At 34.3% G+C, this 21,648-nt stretch overlaps 1 protein-coding gene across 1 annotated transcript in view; it reads left to right on the top strand.

Moving 5' to 3' along the window:
- The first annotated feature begins 3,341 nt into the window (after positions 1 to 3,341).
- The window catches only part of LOC125236550, a 106,633-nt gene continuing 88,326 nt past the window's right edge, over positions 3,342 to 21,648 (top strand). Inside the window, exon 1 of the mRNA XM_048143391.1 lies at positions 3,342 to 3,444. The gene's annotated coding sequence lies outside the window, so the exon portion shown is untranslated. The remainder of the gene's footprint in view (positions 3,445 to 21,648) is intronic.

Consider the following 21,648-nt stretch of genomic DNA (forward strand, 5'->3'; position numbering starts at 1 on the left):
ATAACATAAAACTTTAATTTTCAGTGACCGAAGAAGATACGATTTTTCAAAGTAGTGACGAAATGTCATTTACTATCTTTCAGCTTTGCGCCTGTACAAGTGCCTAGGCATGTCATATGTGAGAGAGAGAAAAAAATCATCTTCTCGCTCTCACGTATGAAATTCTTTATCTGTGCAACGGACTAATATGATGGTGCCATCAGTCTGTCATAACACTCATAACCTTTGAGTGTGCCTCCTCATTATATCTCAATAAAAAAATTACAACGTAGTTTTTAGGTCGGCCTGTATATTCATAATGTTGTTTTTATTTTCTTACTAAGTATTATATGCCTATTTACTTGTCTAATTGTCCGTTTAAGCTTCATGACGTACCCCTTATTCATAAACGTACTCTAAAGTATGTTGCTAAACTTTCTAAACTGGGTAATTCCATTCTGCTATAAGGTTGATTATCTTTGAGATCATATTATTATTATATTTTTTGATTTTTGTCGACATGCAACTGCGTCGAAATATCGGGAGCTCGACAAAAATCAAAAAGGTAATCACGGTCTATATCCCGGTCAATATAAGTCTAATGAAAATCATAGTCATTTCCATTGTCAATAAGGTTTTAATAAGAATGTGTTAATGTATGTGCAAATTTAATGTGCATGTATCTTCGGTTTCAGCACTTTTTTGCATGTGTACCTAAGTAATCTTTTGCATGTGTTATTTCTTCACCTACAAAGGAGGTATAAGGATCTATATTACATAATTATATACTTATCTAGTATAGTTATTATATTCTTTAAGGTGATATCCTTTATATCAAGTGCGTTTTCACATTATTCGATCTGTTATTATCGGATGTAGGACCGATATACTATAATAAATAAAAGACGCCATCTTTAATTTTTGCCTTTGAAATCCTTCCGACATCCGATGTCGGATCGGATAGTGTGAAAACGCTCTAAGGACTCCAAATATACATAAATTAAACATTTTAAGAATATTTAAAATAAAATAAATTTAAAATAAGTAATCATCTATAAGGCGATAACCTTTTTTTATTAACGAGTTAGATAACACTTAAATATTTCGTAAAATCCAACATTTCAAAAATATTTAAAATATATTACGGTAACGACCTTCCTACTTCCTGAAACCGTTTTAAGAATTAATTAAATTTGAGGAAATTTACTAAGTAAAATCGGCATTTCTTTTAGGGCGCTTTTTTCTTCATCAAAGTGGTTTATAATTCGACTTTAATTATAATTTCTAAAGACTGTATCGTAAAGTATAAACACAACTTTGAGTAGCCGTATTTATTTTCTATTATATTTGTTTCTTATAACAAGACATGGGCTTAATAAGTCACATAATAAGGTGCGCATTTTGTCCTAGAAACTCGACGTGAAGCATGTGGTTTAGACAGTATTGATTTAATCTTCCCAAGTACCAATTACGATTTCGGACAAATGCTACTAGAAAATTCACAAACTGCGTACAAGACGATACGATTGCGAAAAAAAATTGTACGGTGCGAACCTCAACTACACATGATCCACAAAGCAGAATATCTGGACATAGTCTAGCCACTGTTATTTAAAAAAAATAAAGTTTCGGATCTGTGTATGGCGGCCATTTAGAGAATGTGGCATGGCGCTTACGCTAACTTCGACTTTGATGTCGAATTTATCTATCATACAGTGTTTATGTCGATCTTGTTTAGGGACTGTTCAAACACCATGAATGTCTAGTAGACTTTGGCCTATGGCTAATTAGAGAATGTGGCATGGCGCTTACGCTAACTTCGACTTTGATGTCGAATTTATCTATCATACAGTGTTTATGTCGATCTGGTTTAGGGACTGTTCAAACACCATGAATGTCTAATAGACTTTGGCCTATGGCTAATTAGAGAATGTGGCATGGCGCTTACGCTAACTTCGACTTTGATGTCGAATTTATCTATCATACAGTGTTTATGTCGATCTTGTTTAGGGACTGTTCAAACACCATGAATGTCTAGTAGACTTTGGCCTATGGCTAATTAGAGAATGTGGCATGGCGCTTACGCTAACTTCGACTTTGATGTCGAATTTATCTATCATATAGTGTTTATGTCGATCTGGTTTAGGGACTGTTCAAACACCATGAATGTCTAGTAGACTTTGGCCTATGGCTAATTTTTTATCTGTTTCTCTTATCCTGCTTGCATCAAAAATTTACGGCAATCCGAAACGTTGCTCAAAAATGCGTTTTTTTAATTATATAAATTCACCGCATTTATTCTGCAAGTGCCCTATGGAACAACCATGAAGAGGACTCTTAAAGAATATGTTTTGGCAGCATATTAACCTTTGTTTGTTGAAATCGTACTAATGAGTCATTGGAATATTCTCAAAATAAGTCAGATAGGGGTTGTCCCAAATGTATTTGCTAGACCTTAATGAAAATACCATAAACTCCCTAAAATAAAATCAATATCAGACCTTCTTATATCAAATAGTGCTTACCAATACCTTCAGATCATACTCTCGGAACATAATAATACAAAATTATGCACATGTCAACATTTAGACCAGGTTTTTTTTGTCCTTATACTTAACGATACAGTCAAGATTTCGGGAGTTCTAAATCGTCTCTTAAGGACTAGAATTAATAACTGATGAACCTTTTGTAAATACATATTTATAACGCAGAGTGTTGGAGGAAATATAAATAAATGAAATAAAACGACTTTGTTAGACGCTTTACACGTGACGAAACGAAGTCGAAAATTTAAAGGTCCGGCCGTAACAATGTAAAATTTTGGACAATACTCACGATACATCTGCGAATAGGTAATTTGCTAACATGTTATGCTACGAGTCAGGGTCTGTTGCATCAAATCTGTCACAGTTAAAGCGTTCGTTAAATTTTATTATATGGGAAGTCCCATAGACGTCTGCTGCGTGACGATGATGTGTCCGTCAAATGTGGTTGATGCAACTGGCCCTAAGAGAAGCAAGGGTTTGATACCCAAGTTACAAATTAACACATGACGACAGTCTTGTCTTGATGATTGGCAATTATCTGACGCACGAGTTTTACCTAATTGAAATAGAATTAACAGAATTTTTAGATATAAAATATCTGCTTCAATTGGACAGATTACTAAAATCCGACTTCGTAATTCATAGGACTGAAACAAAACTTATTAATGCGCAGTGCACACTAATGTTTTTAATTTGGCCTAACATTTTCGTCCGCTGTCCATGATAGTTGTACTACAAAATATGTTCTTCATTGTCCACAGGCAGAAGAGGGCAACTCTCGCACCTCAGAAGGTGAAGACAACGATGGTAGTGAGATCAACGCCGGCTCCTCAAGGGTCCTCTCGGCGGCCACTTCTAGAGAAGACGATGATGACTCGAGCAACAATGCGAGTAGTGACTGCAAGAGCCCGGGCCAAAGGTGAGAGTACTTCTTTTTATTTTTAAATTCTGTAAACGTTTTCACTAAGTGGCCAGTTACAAAATGTAGGTTTATTATATTCATAGCTGGGCATTAACTCGTTAATCCGTTAATCGTTAATTAACGAAGTTAACATTTTGGTTAACGGATTAACTTTTAAGTTAACTTTAAAAAATGTTAAGGCAGTTTTCGTTTTTTCTCAACTTCCTATCAAGTTAAAATTTCTTTCTACTTTTGTGATTTTTTTCATATTTTTTAAACATATGGTTCAAAAGTTAGAGGGGGGGACGCACTTTTTTTTCCTTTAGTCCGTTAATCGTTAATTCCTAGTTGACTACGGAACCCTAAAAATGTTAACGGAGTTTAAATTTCCGTTAATCCAGTTCCGCACGCGCCGAGTAAAACTTGCTCTGACCGCTACTGTAAAAGCCCGGAGTACGGCAAAACCTAGGATTTTCACGTAAATTCACAGTCTACAGACAAATTGGTGCCTTTGGATCACTTGTTCGAGACCTGCTAAAGTTTATTAGTCCTACTGCACCCATCACTAACTGCGAAATAGAATGTAAATCATCTGCATGTCACAAAAATCACGCAACCGACGTATCAAGCCAGAGTGCAGAGTTCAGCGGGCCGTGCTATCTGTACCAAGTTACCGTGGATCACAACTTCGATTAGAGGCGTCTCAATCCGAGGAACCTACGCACCATGACTACGACCGCATGATTGACCCAATAAAACAAATAAAACCTAGAATTTACCGAACCAACGTCGATATGAGTCCAAATAGAATATTTATTAACATTTCGCTGTTACCAATTGGCAGCTGGGATTTTTTAAGAGATTTTGGCGAACTTCGGGCTTTTACAGTAACATATAAACTTACGCAAATACTAAATAGTTCATAAATGATGCAACTAGCAACAGTAAAATTATATTTTTATATCGATTAACGGATTATCGATTAACTTTAACTTCCGTTAAATTTGTTGAAATGTATCGCTTTAACGATTAACGAAGTTAACTTTTATAGTAACGGATTAGCGATTATCGAAGTTAACTATTTGATTAACGGTGCCCAGCTATGATTATATTACAGTCATGCAATTAGAATATGTTTATTAATGTTCCATTTTTTTTTACTTGATATCAATGAGTGGCCAGTTACATTTAAGTTTATACAAATATACAGTCATAGAAATGCCATTTATACTCTGTCAAACAAGTCTGTCAGTAAATAAGAACTAAGAAAACTATAGGTGTCCTTTTCTCTAGCACCCTGAAGAAAAGGATGCATATGGTTTTCTTTGTTCTTATTTACTGACAGACTTGTTTGACAGAATTTAAATATGTTTGTATAGATTGGATTGTTTTTTTTTTTATTTACTGAAGAATGATTTTGGCTCAGAACTGTATGAATATTTAAGTAGGTCGTAGGAGCTAGATAAAATATATAACCACTTACCAACTGGCCACTTAGTGAAACAGAATAGTTTACAATTTTTGAGCATCTTTTAAGTTAGTATATTATGAGAACAGAGAAACATAGGATATTTCCGATAACTCCGATAATCCCAGCAGTGAGACACCAAAGTAGACTAATAAAAAACATCTCTGTAAAACAATTAGAGTAAAAAAAGAAAAAGAAAACAACGAGACAGTGATAGGCGATAAACCAGAAATAGTATATTATTTATGTTACACAATAGAGGTAACCTACAAATAATTGACTAGCAACGAACAAAGGGCCTGTCAACGTGGCCCGGAGTAATCGTTAACTAGAGAACGTATTTGTCTACAGGATATCTGTCTCATTATCGAACGTTCGATTTGTTTTTATATTGGAAAAGTATGGTCGTTGATCATTAAAATTATCTAGAAAGCGTTTGTAAAAGATACTGCGATAGAGGGAATAACGAGAAACTATTAGCAGGTTTATTTTTAAGATTCAGGGATTGCAGCTGTTTGAGGTCCACGAATATACGATGACGGCGATGACCGACATAGGGGTGTTCCAATCAATTCTCACGGAACCCCTCTCAAAGACTGCTGAATTTGTATATAGTTTCTTTTATAGATAAATATACAAATTCGGTTGTTTCATTTTCTACTTTTGTTTGGACTTATTTTTTATAATGAGTTTGTATATTTATTGATAATAATGTGAAGTAGCCTAACGGAGCCGGCGTAGTCCCATTGGATAAAATAAATACAGATATAAGGATTATAAAAAAGATTCAGGGAATTTTTTAGGGCGTTCAGTGTAAGTAATATCGTGTATATTTTCAATAGTATTGATCGGAATGGTTGGTATAGAATAACATAGGTATAAAGCTATACAATGAGTTTATTTGTATTTCAATTTAATTTCAATACGATTAAGATGAATATAAAATTTTGAAATCTTTTAGTAAAGTTACTGATTAGGATTTTAGTTTATTTATTTAAACAAGAGTAGAAATGAAATGAGTATATTATTGTCAATTAATAGTAATTGGTACAAACATTATTCTCATTATTGGCTTTTTAAATTAAATATTAAATATTGGGGACACCTTACACAGATCAACTTAGCCTCAAACTAAGCAAAGCTTGTACTATGGGTGCTAAGCGACGATATTATATATACTTAAATAGATAAATACATACTTATATACATAGAAAACATCCATGACTCAGTAAGTGCTGATCACACAAATAAATGCCCTTGACCGGGATTCGAACCCAGGACCGCGCTGCCGTCCTATCACTAGAACCCCTCTAAGCTGCATATTACCAGTTTTCATTTGGATAAATATTCTTAAATAGGAAAAAATTCCCCATCGACTGGTCTTGGAATCATATTTTTATCATTTTTAGTTACCGAGATACAGAGTCGACATACCTCGCTAAGTGCACTATTTTATAACCCTTTTCAATAGTATAAAACCGCAAACCCACATTTGTCTTCTATAACTTATATTAAAGCGCTTAGCAGTTGTTTATCTTCATAGTTTTATCACACGATACATAACTATAACAACGTTACTTGACATAAGCTTCATAAATTCCCATTAAAGCCGTTTAATTGCGTTATTACATTTTATAACATTCACTTTTTTAAATAAAATACTACGCTTAAACACGGCTAAAGTCCTTTAACCGTGTATTTAAAGACTTTCATTGTAATTTCGGTTACAAATACATCACTAAAACCTAGTTACTGCGCTTTACGGTGAATTTATTACAAAAAAATATTCATAATGCCACACTGAAACAGGACAAACCAGCAAAGCTACGCTAAAACCCCGCTAGTTGTAAAAGTATACCTTCCAAAGTTATTGCGCCAGTCCGACAGTCGGCCGAGCGGCTCGCGCGCAGAAGGTTGTGCGAAGGCTGTAGTGACCGGTGAATGAACATTTTCTCCTTAAAATGTTAAGAAACCGAAGACCAGGTAAGTGTTAAATATCTTTTTTTTAAGGTTTTTTCAAGCACAACTTGCGTTTTGCTAACGTATTATCACACGTTTGCCGCGACAAGTAAATACCTAACTCATAAGTTATTCGATCAAGAGCCCAGTTAAAACTATTGTGTACAAATAAAGCGTAAACAAAAAAGTCAAGAAATTACATTGTACCATCCTATTGCTATGTAGGCATTGCCATAGCCACATACATTTTGTAAGCATTTATTTACCTTACAATGTTTTAGTACCTATGTAGGTATGGATTACTTGCGCAACATTATATTACCGTCAAGCTGATTTAATAATGCAGTCAAAAATCAAATTAATTAATGTTATTTCTTTTAGGCTTGTTACGAACTTCAGGATACAAACGATAACAGAGATCTGCGAATAAAATGAATACCGAAAAACCGACCACAAGTCATCACACCAGCAGTAAGTTTAATAAATGTAGAACAGAAGGGGATTGCTCAACTTGATCTTTACCAAGGAACATTCTATCGTTGTTTATTGTTTCAAGAATTTTTGAGATTGATACCTCAGAATTCTTTGCCTAACTTAGCCACGTCGAACGTTTCTGCTTTAATTTTCAATGCTGACGAAAATACATCAATTTTAAAACTCCCTTTTACTGGTCCAAGCTAAAACCGTTGCTGACGATCATCGAATTTGGGTTTATCCTTCGTTGTAACAAAATCGAACAACGTTTACTTCTTTAATCATTCGTAAAATGCTTCTCATCTTGATATAAGGAAAGAAGGTTTTTGACTATTCCGTCGCAGACGCATTGAAACTACAAGTGATGACTCGAAAGAAGAAGAACTCTATACCTAGGATATAAAAATTGTAAAATAACAACATATGTATCATCCAAAATGAAGCTTTATCTTGATTTATCCGCTCCAATTCATACAAACAACAGAGAAACAGACTTAAATTTAACCTAGCTAATACAATTTTAAGCAATGATGCACCTGATTTTACCAGAAATTGTTAACAAAGATCTCTATATTGATTCTAGTTTAAAGAAAAAAAAAAGATGTATGATATATAAGTATTCTGCTGTACCAGTTCATTCAGACCCTTCAAATCCAGAAGTTTTACATACAGAAAAGGAGGAATGACCTACACATAAGTACATATAACCATTTATCGATGTAGAACTACCGTCGATATAGAGCACTACACTCGTAATATTAATATTAATAATACAACTGTCGAAAACCAAACGCACAAAAAAAGAAAAATACAATTTAAGAAGAACGGAATCAAGCGGAAAGAGAGAAAATTATTATGTCAAACAATCCTAAATGTATTTTGAATTTTTGAAGTATAAAATAAACAAAGATTGCTATTTTCACTTGCTTGGCGAATAATAAATGAAATCCGTGTTTCTTTTTGTAAGAACAGCCAATGTCAACCGTTTTTAACCTTATATAACTCGGTAATAAAAACATTATTTTAATAGTGTATTATAGTAATAATACGAATAACTTTGGATATCCAAGAGCGACACCTTTCGCCGTGTCGGTATAGCAAATTGATTTGTTGCAATGTAAAAAGCGAATTTTATTGTTTCATATTAATGTTATGTTAGTTTTCACTAATGTTAGAATATTATATTAAGTTTAAATATGTTGATTTGTAACATAACTTATAACGAGGTTTTTTATGCATGCAAATAAATGGTTACAATATCATACAGTTGTCTTTTATTCATTTAACAAATTGAATTGCTCTTGAAACTTAGTGCAGGTACTGCAGGTAAACGGGACATTGCTAAAATGATAAACTCCTTTTAAAAAGAATGACAAAGCTAAAACCTAGTAATCGTCGCTGGTTTGTCATATAGCGGGCTTTTAGATTAGGAATGCATACAAATTATTTCGATGTTAGTAGTCATTGCATAGCTTAAAAACGGTTACAGCATTTTTTTAGAGCATATACGATAGTATAAAATTGTTTAGTGTCTTTGCGGTTATTAAGCTATGTTTTTAGATTATTATGCAATGCTCAGTTACGATTACTATAAACACGTAAATTTACTTTGCCGTTATTAAGCCATGTTTTATGTATTATTCAATCCTAAAAAACGGCTAAAGTATACTTAACCGTGTTTTAACAGTAAAATCATACATATTTTAGGAATTATTTGCATAACTTAAACACAAAATGGCGAATTTCTAATAAATTAAACAATATTTAATTAAATTGATTTTAAATAATGTTAGCGTGAATTTAGTTTTAATTTAAGAATAAAAGAAATCTGGACTAAATCGACACATTTCCTAGAGATATGGGTTTTTATGTTTTTTGCCCATATCTCAAAACTATCATTTGTGGGTTAGATGGGTTTTAGTGATAGGACGGCAGCGCGGCTTAGCAGGCAGGTTCACTACCGACTGAGCCAGACCGGTCGTTTCGTCCTACTTTTCCCAACACTCCTTTTTACCTTTAGCCAACAATCTACTATTAAAACAAAATTATTTAGCCTAGTACCTAAGAGGTTAAATTTGATAACACTGACAGCCTTGGTATAACTTTTAAGTGATATCTGAAATCTAGGCGTAAATAATACTATTGATAGCCAAAGTTTATCAAGTTTGTGACATTTAACTTTTAAAGAGTAAAAGCCTAGATTATTAAATTTCAATAGGTACCTAGTCTCTGAACTGAAACTTTCAGACTATAGCGTGAGCCATCGCCACAGAAAAAGTATATAATTTTTGATTGTAGTAACCATTTATGCGCTGTTTACTTCTATAGACGGCCAAGCTCTGTTCGTCACTAGCAAAAGGCGCAAAATTCAAATTTTCTGTGGGAATTAATCCTTGGCCCCTACATTTTCAATCAAATTTTTAAGTTTGCTTTTTTTATCACGCAGGAAACGCCTGCGAGTGATATTAGGTACATATTTTTAAATTAACGGATAAATGGAAAAATTCACACCTCCGGGAGGACTCGAACCTGCGACCTCTGGCCTTTCCGGGGCCATCACGCTCCCAACTGCGCCACGGAGGCCTGCTGGATGTGTGCGAATTTATCCATGCCTTCCCTCAATTCTCAATCGCCTTAGGGTGGCGTATAGCAAACATCTACCCGTAAGAATACATCTTAACAGGCACTTCAGTGCCTTCAGTGACTCCAGTGCCCTGTCGGTGTGAATTTTAAATTTTTCCGTTAATTTAAAAATATGCAATTTTTAAATGTCATGGCTTGTCCATGATTCCGTCAACGTCAAGGTTTAAGAAGCCACGTGTCTTATGACTGGCCGGTGAGCTCTAAATTTTAAAATTTGCCGCAGTTTTTTAGTGCCAAGATTTGGTTGACCGTCTAAATTTTTTCATGACGCTATCTAGCTAACACATTTTAAAACATTTAAACGCATAGCGAATTAAATAGGATCGTATTATAAGAGTTACTGTCAAAGTAAAATATGTAATCACAGGACATAGACTGCCATCTCTCGGCATAGGCTTAAAACTTTTAAACATCAGGTTTGAAAATTTGGCCCATATGCTTAGCTTGATATGTGTCAAAATATTAAATATTAATATTAGCGCCATCTAGCCGAGCGTCTCAAACATCTAGGCCACCGTACCTTTTCCTATATGATTCTGAGGTACGTTTTTTTCTTAGACTGCAGCTGTCTTTGTCCGAAATAAACAAAGTGTACTTTTAACAGAAAGCTAGACAAAGTTTACAGACACGACATCGCCAGGCCGTCTAGGCCGTGTGAAAATAATTCAAATGCTCTGACCTACTTCCGCGTTTGGAGGTATAGATCTGCATTTACGTCTCATGCTTTCAGTAAGTGGATAAAGTTTCACTCAAGTTCACAAAATTTAAAGTGGAACGATTATAAAATTTAAACATTTCTTTTAGCCAGCCTGTTTTTGGGTATGAAAAATTGAATACTATCATTATAATATTTAATATGCCAAACAACTATTCATTTAACTGAATACTTCATTCAATATAATTACCTACATACCAAATTAAGATTCAATACATCGACTACAACTTCCAATATATTTTTAAAGTAACTTCCAGCAGATTGCCGTTGAAAGTCTAATTTCTGACGATAAAATTACCGCCGGAGAATTTTTCCAACTCTCCTGAACGTTATTAGCGACCTTAAAGTTTCCAAAGCAATATCAACCAAACTCAAAAGTTACCTTTTTAAAACTTTACCGTACACTTTAAACTCAATATGTAATATTCTACGTGTTAATGGTAAGTGAAGTTACCCCTGTAATTGAGTGATTATTTTAAATGGTCAAAAGATGTTTGAATCTGAGGTGTAGGTAAATTTTGTAAGGTGCCTTGAAACCTAGACCCACCCAGTTTTTTTAATAAAAAGTGTTAAAGTATGTATGCATTAAAAGCATGTAACAAATCGCAAATGAAATACAATAAAGCAAACAATCCTCATATAAAATGATGCTTGCGATTGCATGTAGCGTTTTGGTTTTTAAATATAAGTTATTTATTATTTTAAATGCATTTTTTAAATAAAAAAAACTATATTTCATATAATGATGATTTTATATCAAAACTCAGCATACAACTTATTAGCTCAAAACTATAACAGGTCCTACAAACATTTTATCAAGGAAGCAGGCGGCGTTTCCTTGTTGTATTGTAATGCTGATACTTTGTACGAGGAAGCCACCAACTCTTCGGTCACCAGTGTGCGTAGCCGCATGCACAAACGCTCACGAAACTCTCACGATTATATCTCTTTCGTAACTATCTATCTCTATCGCACTTACGACAGAGCCAGACTACATTTCTGCGGCGTTTCGGAAATGCCATTCGGCTACGGGGCCAGTTATGTCAACCAGACGCGATTTCTGCAAAAAATCGTGCGCGCTAGGACCGCTTGGACCATTTGTTACACCAAATGGTATAAAATGGAACTGTACCGGGTCTCTGAAATGTTTTAATGATTCAAAGAGGTATATTTCATTCACAACGCAACGTTGCTGACTATAATACAGAATCCGTAAAGTTTGCAAACACCTCCCAGTAATATAGATGAATGTTTGATGCGAAGGGAAGAGTCTCTCTCTGTCAGTCTGATTATTGATTGAAGTTATTCTTGAGCAGCATTGACATTTGTTAACTGCAACTATTTCTGAGCTTAGGTCATTTATAAGTAGGACGTTTATCTATAGGTTTTACTTGTAATAATTGCTGAATTTTGTCTAAGCTAGCTTTGTAACGATTTAAACAAAGCTGGAGTACTGAGGGGGTGTGTTTAGAGACGTAAATTTTCCTCCAAATAACCTTTTTTCGATGACAGTGTCAAACTTTGTCATTTAAAATAAAAAGCTGGGTTATCTTAGTCTAATAAAAAAATAAAAAAAAATCTTAGTCTAACACTACTTAAATCAAAACAAAAGATTTTTTAGCAAATAAAAAATAATAAGACATGAGTTCCTGTTTAAATAAGTCCGCACCGCAAACAGTTTTTTAACCCTTTAATGGGCAAGACTCAAAAAAATCGTGAGTTCAAACCTCATCGCCATCCTGTAGTCCTAAAAATTATGTACAGGAAAAAAATACAAAAATATAGTCATACAGGGTGGTCTTTTTTGAGACCAGTGCCCTATAAAGGCTTAAAGGTAGGTATACAAATTATAATCAAATAATATTCAACAAAAATCAGATGATATTAATTGTTTATTTCATTTTTTTTAAGTTTACAAATGTAAGTAGTGGACCACCTCTTGTGCAAGCAAATTCAGTCAGCATTTTTCTGTCTTTACCAATGGTAAACGATTTTACAGAACGGAAAGAGACAAATTGCAGTATTTTTCTTAATCTATTCTAATGAGATTGTCCAAATTGAATGAAAGTGTTTCGTGACTTGTTACAATCAAGCCTTGATGTAATGAACTGCGATCCTGAATTAAGCAAATAGCCTCTGGGAAACATTGGATGTTAAATTGTACAAGGAATTCTCTTTCAAATGCATTGGAGATTATTTTAAGATATCTCTCAACTTAAATTATACAATTAAATGGAATAGAGGCTAACTTAGGTATATTACACCGACCCGAGCACAGATCGGGGCGTCTAAAACATTGCTTTATTACATATGACGGTTGATCCGTAAAAATGAGTGCTTTTTCCCATTATTCTTCCGACATCCGATATTGGATCGGATAATGTGAAAACGGACTCAACGTGCGTATCTTCGATGAAAAACATAATGATCGGTAGCTCCGACCTTGGTCCGGTTTAGCGTGCCTCATCTTTAAGGTCCGTCTGGGAAAATAGGTCACTTTTTGCCGTTTAGTAAATAGCGCGAACGATAAGCAAAATTAAGATTATGTGACAGAAACCATATGAAGAGAATTAGTAGGAAAATAATAGTAACACAGTGAATATAAATAAAGTAACTAGTTTAGGTTAGAAAAACTAGATTAGCAAATTATGCGGCCCTGACGATGGCCTCTAAAAATATAAAGATAATTTAAGGGACATGGCAAGTTCATGATACGGTCGTCAAAAATTAGCTATCTTGATGACTTTGTTAGAAAAATTAATCGATTCAAAACCAAATCATTTTCGATCAATGGAATAATTAAGGTAAAAGATAAGATTTTCACATGTGTCCTACAAAGTCTTCATTTTATCATAGTTCCTATATTTCTAGTTTCTTACAGGCCTTAAACCGATAACAGCTGTGTGTCCGTCCTCAAAGGCCCAATTTCGGTGTTAATTTAATCCGTCCGGAGCTTCCCTGTCGTCTCTAAAGTAATTAATTGATGTGGGCTGAGCTCTGCTACTATTCAAAGTTTCAGTGACGAATGCTATGTCACTGTCACGAATTAAGATATAAAAATTGGACATTCTTACACACACACATACACACAATCACGCCTGTGTCCCGTGAAGGGGCAGGCAGAGCACATGAAACCACTCAGGTCCCAGTGCCACTCCTGGCAAACAAGGGGTTGAAAGAAAACGAAACTGTGACATTGCAGTGACAGGTTGCCAGCCACTCGCCTACGCCACAATTTAACCCATATCCCACAGTCGCCTTCTACGACACCCACGGGAAGAAAGGGGGTGGTGAAATTCTTAACCCGTCACCACACGGGCAAACATTCACACATTGGACATTCTTAGTACTATTTAAATCGACTGAACTCCACATGGTCTACAAATAGGGACCAAACGACCTCTTTTACAAAAAGTCGTCGACATCTCTTCTAAATACCTAAAACAGGTATGGATGTGTTCCTCGTTATCTCCAGATTACGAATTGACCTGTTTTAGTTTAAGGAGGGGGGGACGGGTTGAGAAAAAGGGGGGAGAAAGATGGCGGCCGACCATCATAGATATTTATTCACATCTCGAGTCCTATGGCACCAATTTCTGTTCGTGCAAGGTGTCGTTTGAAAGCTTATTAAACCTACTTTAATTGTTTTTCAATAACTATACTCATAGAAGTAACCGTTTACGAAATATTTGAAAATATGTGTTTTTTTATCGCGTATGATTTGCACAAGTACTAGAAAAAATGCGTCTAACTCAATAAACAATAAGTTTACCGCAATTGATGTTATTATAAAATTTTTGCGTCTATTCATGCTCTTTCTAAAAATATAAGTTTATTGGTATATGATAATATATAACCATGTAATTACGAATTTGGTTTAGCAGGAGTTACTCTGCCCGGTCGCAGAAATGGGTGCTGACCGTAGTAAAGTATTCAATATTTTTGAGGTCCTATTTTACGGATCCATATGCGAGAGGTATGGTTTCAAAGCTAATTAAACCTACTATATTTTTTTATAAATAACTATACTCATAAAGGTAGCTGTTTAGAAAATATTTGAAAATATGTGTTTTATAGACCATGAGTCGCACAAGTACCTACTGGTAAAAAATGCTTCTTAATTAATAAACAACAACTTTTCCGGAATTGATGTTAATATAAGATTTACGCGGAATTTCGTGCGCTTTCTAATAACATAAGTTTTATTGGTGTATGATATTATATAACCAAGTAATTACAAAATATGGTTAAGTAGGGGCCACAGCGCCCGGCCACGTATGGATGCTGGCCGTCGCCAAATTTTCTATATTTTTCAGATCCTATTTTATTTAACAGGAATCTTTTGAAAGCATATTATGCGTACTATCATTAGTTCTCAATAATTTTAGTTGTAACTGTAGTAGCTAACAAAATATTTGAAAATATGCATTGGAACCGATGTGAGTAAAACATGCTTCTAGCTCAATGAATTATATTTTTTCCGCAATTGATATAATAACAAAATAAACGGCGAAATGTATGACCTTTTCAAATAATAAGTTTTGTCAGTATTGCATAAACAATTAATGTTAATTTATCCATCATACTCACTGCGCACCGTCATATACATGGATGACCATTTTCGTTGCCGTTTTCATAATTTTACCGCAAATAATGTTATGATAAGATTTACAGGACATTTCATATGCTTTCTAAAAATATAAGTTTTATTGATGTATGATATTATACAACCAAGTAATTACGAATTTGGTTTAGCAGGTGTCACTGCACCCCCGTGACGTAAATAGGTGCTAACCGTCGCCTAATTTTATGTATTTCTCAGATCCTATTTTAGCGATCAATTTGTGAGAAGTATCATTTGAAAGCATATTATGCGTACTATCGTTACTTTTTAATAATTTTAGTCGTAATTGTAGAAGTTTACAAAATATTTGACAATATGTGTATGAATAGCATTCGCACTGATACGAGTGAAACATGCTTCTAGCTCAATAAATTATATTTTTCCGCAATTGATATAATAACGAAATGAACCGCAAAATGTATGGCCTTTACAAAAAATGAGTTTTGTTAGTTTTGCTTAAACAATTAATGTTAATTTGTGCACCATACCCACTGCGCACGGTCAATCGTCATATAAACGAATGTCCACCGCCGTTGCCTTAATTTTTTCATCATTTTACAGATTTTATTTTACTGATCAATTAAGTATATAAGTAAATTCGATACGTGATAGATTATATTTATTATGAATATACGATTAGTGAAATAAAATCTAAAAAATCATGAAAAAAGGCAACGACGGTGAACATCCATTTATATGATGGGGCGCAGTAGGTGAGCTGAACAAATTCAAATTAATTGTTTATGCAATACAAACCAAACTTATTTTTTGTGTAAGTCATACATTTTCCGTTTATTTTGTTATTATTTCAATTGCGTAAAACTATAATTTATTGAGCTAGAAGCGTGTCTTATCAATGCCAATGCTATTCATGCACAGTAAAATACACATATTACTAATCAAATATTTTGTAAACTTCTACAGTTTCGACTTGAGATATTAGAAATAAAGATAGTACGCATAATATGCTTTCAAATGATACCTCTCACAAATTTATCAGTAAAATAGGATCTGAGTAACGTAGAAAATTTGGCGACGGTCAGTCAGCACCCAATATCGTGACAGGGCGCAGTCACCCCTGCTAAACCAAATTCGTAATTACTTGGTCATATATTATCATACACCAATAAAACTTATATTTTTAGAAAACGCATGAAATTTCGCGTAAATTTTATTATAACATTAATTGCGGTAAAGTTATGGTTTATTAAGTTAGAAGCATTTTTTATCTGTATATATGCAACTCGTGTTCGAAAAAAAAACTCATGTTTTCAAATAGCTACCTTTATAACTATAGTTATACAAAAGTAATTATAGTAGCTTTAATTTGCTTTCAAATGATACCTCTTACATATGGATCCGTAAAATAAGAACTTAAAAATATTGAATACTTTACTACGGTCAGCGCTCATTTTTATGCGACCGGCGGAGTGACCACTACGAAACAAAATTCGTAATTTAATGGTTATATTATCACTTACCAATAAAAATTCTATTTTTAGAAAGCTCATGAATAGTCGCGTAAATTTTATAATAACATCAATTGCGGTAACGTTATTGTTTATTGACTTAGAAACATTTTTTACCAGTACTTGTGCGATTCATGCTCGATAAAAAACACATATTTTCAAATTTTATGTAAACAGCTACCTTTAATACTATAGTTATGTGTAAACAATTATAGTAGGTTTAATTATCTTTCAAACGATACCTCTCACATATGGATCCGTAAAATAAGACCTCAAAAATATTGAATACTTTACTACGGTCAGCGCCCGTTTATGCGACCTGACCCTTTAGCACAACTTGCCTTGTCGCGCGCGAGTCCATACATAAAGCGCGACTTCAAGTATGGACTCGCGCGCGACAAGGCAAGTTGTGCTAGAGGGGCTGGAGGATAACCCCTGCCAAACAAAATTCTTAATTACATGGTTATATATTATCATATACCAATGAAACTTATATTTTTAGAAAGAGCATGAATAGATGCAAAAATTTTATAATAACATCAATTGCGGTAAAGTTATTGTTTATTGAGTTAGACGCATTTTTTACTAGTACTTGTGCAATTCATGCGCGATAAAAAAACACATATTTTCAAATATTTCCTAAACGGTTACTTTTATGAGCATAGTTATTTGAAAACAATTAAAGTAGGTTTAATAAGCTTTCGAATGACACCTCGCACGAACAGATTGGTGCCATAGGACTCGAGATGTGAATAATTATCTATGATGGTCGGTCGCCATCTTTCCCCCCCTTTTTCTCAACCCGTCCCCCCCTCCTTAAACTAAAACAGGTCAATTCGTAATCTGGAGAGAACGAGGAACATATTCATACCTGTTTTAGGTATTTAGAAGAGATGTCAACGAAAATCGTGAAGGAGACGACTTGTGGCTAAATTGGCTCTAGACTAAAAGCCCTTGCCGTGGATACTTATCATCTTCTTCCTTATCATTATAAAATGATACAATATTAAAGGCGCCATCCTTAACATTTGCCTTTGATATTCTTTTTAGATCCCATATCGGATCGGATAATACGAAAACGCTCATAAAAAGGTGGTTACTTTTAAAAAATATGCCTGTGAATGCTATCAGTTGTTATAGGCAATATAGATACGTAGATATAGTATGGCTTCCCAGAGGCCCCTTCGCAACAGTGGGTTGACGTAGGGAACTTTATGCGTATTTTATAGGGGTTCATCGGAAGGAACTTATTGATTCTGACAGGTCACTTGTATGTCGTAATTCTATCTTTACACCGGAGTTCCGGCTTCCGATAATCCTTTTTGATGGGGGGCTTTTAAATGGAACGTTAACCTACTTGATTTATTTTTAATGTATTTATTTACGACCACAGTACCTTCACAAAGTACCTACTCGTACGATTTCAATATTTTAATTTTCTGAGTTTTAAGAATATTAACTTTACTTAACTCCTTAATATGAACTTATGTGTCTTACAAGATACAGAATTTTTACACCACATATATTATGTTTATATAAAAAAAATATTATATTATTCATGTATAAAATATAAATTCATGTATAAAATATTCATGTATAAATATAAAATATTATATCATTCATTTTATACTAAGACATTTTTTATTATCAAGTTTTTTTTATTTGCCAAAATAATGGTAACTAGAATCGCAATTATAACATCGTAATAAATAAACCTTAACCCTTAGAGTCACTTTGTATATCATGCTATACAAAACAAATAAAAAAATAAATAGGGTACTGCGCCAATGTTTAAAGAGGAATGAATTTTGTAGTACAATTTATAAAGGTGGGTAGAATTTGCATTAAAATACCTTGACGTGTATTAGTGCTCGATAATAACACAATTAGACGAATTGTGCGACCATGAGAAAATCTTTGCGGAGTCATAAGGTAAATTAACATAATTTAATAAAATTTCTTAGAATTCAACCAAAGAAAGCAGTGCCCTGTATGGGAATGATAATAACCTATCTTTCAATGCAATATTTTTGTGTCGGATACATTGTAGTTACGTTTTATTGTCATATTTCCAACACGGTTTAGTATACTATACGTTGCCAACACTCCTGTGAATGAAGTCTGATTTGTTCCGTATGGCATACTATACGTTGCGACTACGACTCTAAATAACTTTAAAACTGTTTAGAGTGTTATTAGACTTATTAATACCTATGTTTAATTGCAAACCCAGGCAAAACTGCATTTTAATGGTCTCAATACAAAGAGCCCATCAGTTCATGGGAATTTGCCTATTCTCGTAGGCTACAAAATGGAAATCAAGATTCCCGGTTTGTAGCCGGTTACGAACTGGGCCAGCGTGGTACCGTTTGGTTACTAATTTTTCTAACTGGCTACGGGAATATAGAATTCCCTGTTTGTAGCTGGTTACGTATTGGGCCCGAGTTAGGTACTGATCGGACTTTCTACCAAATAAAAGCTAAGACGGTGTAGATACGGACAGACGAACAGAGCGAAACTATAAGGGTTCCTATAGTCAACCTAGTTGACTACGAAACCCTAAAAAATTACTCAATGTCAGCATTATTTGAATAAATCATGTAGGTATTCATGACGGTAAAAAAGTCCCATTTTGTAACCATTTTTTTCCGTTTGGAAGCTGGTTACCAACCATGGCTATACGAATCGGTAATGATTTAGTCTCATTTTGTAACCAGTTTCAACACGGGATGCTTTTTCCCGTTTCGAAGCTGGTTACCAAACGTGGTTACAAATAGGTAACGGGAAAGTCCTAATTTGAAGCCAGTTACGATTTGGGATTCTTTTCCCGTTTCCCGGTTACCAATTTTTAGTCACGAAACGGTAGGTACTAAAGGACAAACTGTTCGTCATTCATTACAATCGCCACGGGAGGGGTGGATCTCGCAGCTATGCTGATAGCATTGTATAGTACCGAAATTAATTTCCATGCGTTGGTTGTACTTAAATATTTTTTTTTCAAATTATTGATATAGTTACGTGTATCAATAACGCATGGCTTCTGAGACGACGTCACTATAAACTGGCTAATATAAAGAAACAAAATGACCGCCTGAAAAAAATCCGTTATGAACGGTCAGGCAAGTACAAAATGCACGAAATGTGATGTGCATTTGTGCTACGTGAAGACAAGAAACTGCTTTGTTACTTACCATCGCATTGCATAGGAAGTATAGTATTGCTTAGAATAGTATACATACGAGCCCCAATGCAAATGATATCGTCTAGTATGAAAAAAATATTATGTCCTAACTTCGACCTCAAAATTCAGGATGAATTAGATGATTAGTAGAACATGTAACATAAAAACAAGAGAGCTTATAATGCATATTTTATTTATTCAAAACATAAATTAACAATTTTCCTCACTAGTAAACAAAAAAACATAATTTCACCAAATGTAACACTCGCAAAAATGTTCGTCTTCAGCGTAGCCGATGCAGAAAAGAACAACTACCACTTGGTGGCGTCACCTTTTGCATCTAAAACGGCCTTAATTCTGAGCGGCATTGTATCTACCAACTGTCTATACTCCTCAGGGGTTATTCCATTCCAGACACCCACAAGTTTCTCCTTAAAATCAGCTTTGGATTTAGAAGGATCTTTTCGCAACTTTTTCTTCATTTACCACTACAAAGTTTTTATGGGAGACAAGTCTGGACTGCTGGATGGCCATGATATGGTAGAAATTTGTTTTTGTTTCAGCCACTCCATCGTTGTCTTGCCAGTATGACATAAGGCACCATCTCGTTGAAAAGTAAATCCATTTATATACTTGAACTTTCTTATAGACGGTAGTGAACTCTATTCCAAGATGCTTTTGTATTTCTCTGCATTGACGGTTCCATCTATAAATTGCAGACATCCCACACCCTGTGCCGACATACAGCCCCAAATCATTTAAAGATGCTGGAAACTACACCTTGCGTTCAAGACAGTCTTTGTGAAATGCATCTCCTTTATCTTGAATGACTTTACTTCGTTCATCGCCAACTATGACCTCAAATTTGGATTTGTCGCTCCATATTATTTTTCGCCACTGATCGGCAGTCCAGTTTCTGTACTTTTGTGCAAATTTCAACCTGTTAGTTTTCTGCTTTTGAGTAAGTAATGGTTTCTGTTTAGCGGTGTGAAAACCGAAGCCCATTATTTTCATTACTGTCTTCAGGTATCGACTGAAATGTTTATTTTGATCGCGTCATGCCATAGTTAGGTAAGTTCTCCTGCTCTTGCATGACGATTTTTCCTGATGATGCTCCTCAAAATCCTGTTTTCTCTTTGGCAGTTATTCTTCGACGGCCAGATTTATTTAAACAGGAGACGGTTCCGTGTTTTAGTTGATGCTGGATGATTGTATGCGCCGTAGATCTTGGCAAAAAAAGGTCTTTGGATATTTTGGAACGTAGATTTGCCGCTATTGTTACTGGAAATTATAATTTTCCTCACTGATTCAGGCACCGACTTACCTCTTGCTATTTTGGTATAAAAATGTTGTAGAATAATTATATTTTTTACAGAATTTACCTTTTTATGTAGCCGTATATCATATCAGACGACTTATAATATTATTAATTCAATTTAAAATATTATTGTATAATATTAATCTTACTAAACTATTTTTATTTAAAATAGACGACCTATTATGCCTCAAATATGAACTAGGCGTATTTTTTTGCTTTAGATATGTTATTTTTATGATATGATTATATTAAAACATATAACATTAGGGCATTTTGTACGGCGCAAGATTAAACTAGTTTTAATGGCTTAGTGTGTCGTGTATTCCATTTATCATCAAAGTCAATCTGGGTTTAAATACCAGTTTCGGAAA

Source organism: Leguminivora glycinivorella, chromosome 19 (genome assembly GCF_023078275.1).
Source record: "Leguminivora glycinivorella isolate SPB_JAAS2020 chromosome 19, LegGlyc_1.1, whole genome shotgun sequence".
Classification (NCBI taxonomy): domain Eukaryota; kingdom Metazoa; phylum Arthropoda; class Insecta; order Lepidoptera; family Tortricidae; genus Leguminivora; species Leguminivora glycinivorella.